At 35.5% G+C, this 4,345-nt stretch overlaps 1 pseudogene; it reads left to right on the top strand.

Moving 5' to 3' along the window:
* The first annotated feature begins 528 nt into the window (after positions 1 to 528).
* Positions 529 to 2,643, top strand: LOC105123574 (transcription factor TCP12-like; annotated as a pseudogene).
* Positions 2,644 to 4,345: the final 1,702 nt, after the last annotated feature.

Below are 4,345 nucleotides of genomic sequence, written 5' to 3'. Positions count from 1 at the left end.
AATAAATTATATTAAATAAAGTAAATAATAATTAAAATGATGGAGATAAAATCTAATAAATAAAAAATTTGAAAGATGATAAAATTAAAAAAATAATAATTATAATTTTATAAATTATCTTAAATAAAATAAATAACAATCAAAAGAATAAGGAAAAATTTGATAGATATAATTTTTTTATTAAGAAAATAAGAAAAGAAAAATAAATAACAATCATAAAAATAAGAATAAAAAGTAATATAAAAATCAAATTTAAAAAGGTGAAATTAAAACAAAAATTTAAAAAAATATATAATTGGTATTTTAAATTTGTTTTATAACATCTAAAAAGTATTGTTCATCTAAAATTAAAAAAATATTTTTTAAAAATATCAAGTTAAATTTTTTTAACTGAAAAATATTTTTTGTTTATAATTTTTGTAATAATAAATAAATACAAAAAAATTAAAAAATAATTTTCAAAAAACAACAAACAAACGTGCCTTGTCGCCTAGTCAAGGGAAATCTTCCTACCCATGGCTGTAAAAGCAAGTAGGCTCAATTTTAGATGCTCCTCACTCTGCTGCTCCACTGATGTAATTACTTGTTCCCCTTTCCCCTCTTTCTCTAGCTAGGTTTCCTAGAGGTGGCCATGTCTAGTCTGCTCTAAATCTCATAAGCTCCTCAAAAGACCCTCTTCCTCTTTCTCTGAGCAAGTATCGGCAGAGAAAACTTTCACCTGTACCCGCGTGAATTGTTGCCAGTGAATGTGGGTTAACTCTTCAATTTTGTGTTATTTATCACTATTGAAGCCAGCTCCTCTTCCCTGCAACATGTTCGTGTACCTGCAGCAACAATCACAATTCACAAATTGCACTACTATACTGCAGTTCATTATGCCTGAAAGAGATGAGGAGAAGGCTTTTATCACTAATAAATAGAGGTTCCTAGGGCTGATTTTTCTTCGATCTTGCACCAATAGAAACACCAAAACACTTCAAAAATAGCTCCTGAAAAGCAACGGTGTTTCAGCTATGTTTTCTTCAAGTAGCAGTTTCAATCCTTTTGATCAATACGCTAACCATACCATGATTGCAAGCACAGAAAACCCTAGCTCGATAGAATCTTGTTCTCAAACATTCTTGCAGCACTTCCCCCATCCCTTTTTTGATGTTGATGATTTGCTGGTAGGTGAACTCTTATCACAACAGCAGCAGCAGCAGGAGGAGGAGGAGGAAGTTTTGGGATCTAATACTGCGTTAGCAGTTGAGGCTCATGATCCTCAGACTATCCCTACAGCATCAAACGAGGAAACAAAAATCAACAACAAAAAGAAGAAAAGTAATGTTGATACTTCAAAGCAGCCAATTCGTCAAAGGCGAACCGGGAAGGACAGGCACAGCAAGATCCATACTGCTCAAGGGCCTAGAGATCGAAGGATGAGGTTATCCCTTCAAATTTCCAGGAAGTTCTTTGATCTCCAAGACATGCTTGGCTTCGATAAAGCAAGCAAAACTATTGAGTGGCTCTTTACAAAATCGAAGGCTGGGATCAAGGAGCTCACAGATAGTGTTCCAGGAGGGAGAAGAAGATGTAGCATTTGTGCTGACGGCAAGACTATTTCTTCCACTCCAGAGAGTGAGGTTGTTTCAGGCATCAAGCTGACTACCTGAGACTAACGGAGACAAGAGAGGGACGAAGGCAAAGAATGACTCATTAGTGAGCAATCCTAAAGAGAAAAGGAGTAAGAAAGTGCACAAACCAATCTTTAATCTTGTTGACAGAGATTCTAGGGAGAAGGCGAGAGCAAGGGCGAGGGAGAGGACAAGAGAGAGAATGAAGAACCAAGGCATAGACACGTCAAGTGATCGGTCTTCTCAGGCAAACCCTAACAAATTGGAAAAGTTATTTGAGTCTTCTAGCCCCCTCGAATATGGTGAAAATTTGGCTTCTGTAAACCAAGAAATGAGTTCTCCAGTGAAGGTTGGTGATGTAAAAGAATCCAGCAATCATGATTTGCTACCACATCAAATGGATTATGTCAGCATCACTGGGAATTTCTTTTGGGTCCCAAGTTCACCAAGGTCACCTTCGATTCCCGATTTCTCTGAGAGTGTTGCGCTCCCAGGTGGGACAAACTGCAAGGATGAGTTTCTTCCTTTGAATTCTGACATGACAAATGATAGAATCCAGTATAAATATAATGCTCTGACGAACATGAAGCTACCAACATTAAACGCCCATGAAGAAAGCCCTAATTCAATTTTCATGAACATGCCAAATCCCAATGATCAAAACTCCATTTCAATTCTCATGACCACCACCACAAATGGCAATGCAAACCAGTCCTCCTCAAATTTCTTTTTGGCCGAAGACCACTTTGAGTGCTTATATTGAATTAAGTGCCTAAAATATTGTGTTTGTTGAACTCATGTGCAGGGAGTATTTTTCTTAATGGTGGAAAGAAAAGACATATAATTTCTTTCAGGGATTGTAAGCATTTCTACCTATTGGATTGATATGTGTCAGCCTTCGCATTCTAATTCGTCTGCAATGTGTGTGTATTTTGAGTCTGTTTATTGTATTGACTTGTATCTTGTTAATCTTCCTGCAATGTGATGGTTCTCTAAAAGAGCTTAAACAGTAGTAGATGAGTTGAGCATAGCTGAACAATTAATAGCTCGGTTGAGAGAAAATAAACGAGGCTACGAGATGGAAGTTCAGCCCTTAAAATACATGATGCTTTTGGGGTATCTGTATCAGCATAATTACATTTGTTCGTGGAGAGACAACAATATTTACTGAGAGTTACCAATCCATAGACGGCTTTTCTCTTCCACAGAAGTTTAAATGATCACCTCGAAGTTATGTAGTTGAAGTCAAATCGCAGCTGCAATGAGACAAAAAAACCAGGGAGATTTTGAATAAGCATAAATATATATTCAGGCATTTAATTTTCGTTCTATATAAACATCTCTCATCTATGGTGAAACAATCTTCCAACAAGAATTCCCACATATTTGAACTTACATAGCTGGGCTAAAAATAGCGTACAAAAATATTGTCCAATTTGGAACAGATGGCAAAAAATTTATCCTCAAAAAATAAAGAAAGAAAAAACCTATCAGCTAAATTAATTAACTGGAGAATTTGACAATGCCAAGATTTCCCACTAAATTAGAAACATTGCCTATTTATTAATATATTTTTTATGTACAAGCTAGTTAATGAACAAGGCAGCGTTTATTCTTTTATGGAAGTGAAGAGGGGACATATAGTGGTATCCAAAAAAGCTTTTTGGAGAGCAGCTCGCAGGTAAAAAAGGCCGAAGTACTGGAGTTGATTTCAGAATTCTACAATTTGGTCACAACAAATGTCCAGGAAGCAATATCCGCTAAAGCCAATGGTTTCAGATAGAGATATATCTATCTATTTCTTTCATTTCTTTCTGTCCAAATCTCGTTTCTCTCAGCAAGTTAGCCTCCGGTCACCAGTTTCAATTCCATGACCACTGTGACAGCAAGAGGTAAAATGTATAAACTACGAAGAAATAAATTATGAATGCCATATCAAAATCAGTTCCCTTGGGGTTGAATGTTAAAAGACACCAATCTTAGAATGTCCATTGCTAAAAGAAAAGATCTATACGGCTATTTACTTTGGTGTCAATTACTGTAAGTAAAAATCACATTACCTTTCTATCGGAATATTCTTGCTTAAAGCAACTACTTAATGAAAGGTCTCAGCAATCGAAGCGCGCGCGCGCGCACTCATCTTCAGCAGAAGTACAATTGTAGACCATCAATGTTCATGCTAGATGAGCTTGGAATGCCATGATATAAACTGGGTGCATCAAATAATGAGTCATATATATATATATATATATATATGCGCACCAAATAATGAGTTATATATACATATATAATGCAATTACTGCATGAAAGTATAGTAGACCTCCACATCCTCCTATAAAACGATACTATACCTATGTATAGATGTTCGGACTAATAATAATCATCATTTCGTGCTTCAATATATGTTCAATCCAGAAGATAAAAGGCAGCTGATTAATGATAAATGAAGCTACTGTCATATTTAAAGCATTAAGTACAATTGAGGAAGACTGTCCAAGACAAGCAACAACGCTTGAGTAACTCAATTAATCATCATAAAGAGAACCATCATTTTGGCAGTGAAATGTATTCCTTTAGTAGTCAACACAAACCTAATCAACCCAAATCCACTTAACTTAAGCGCTGTATATATTTCGGCTACGAACTTGGTGAAACTTTATGTATAGTTTTCACTTTGGTTAGTAACGGGTTCAACTTGATCTTTTGATTGTAATTAAGCCCCTGCAATATTA

This window comes from Populus euphratica, unplaced genomic scaffold (genome assembly GCF_000495115.2).
Source record: "Populus euphratica unplaced genomic scaffold, PopEup_1.0 scaffold1.1, whole genome shotgun sequence".
NCBI lineage: Eukaryota > Viridiplantae > Streptophyta > Magnoliopsida > Malpighiales > Salicaceae > Populus > Populus euphratica.
Note: the sequence above shows the minus strand (reverse complement) of the source record. Positions and strands in the feature narration are given on the sequence as shown.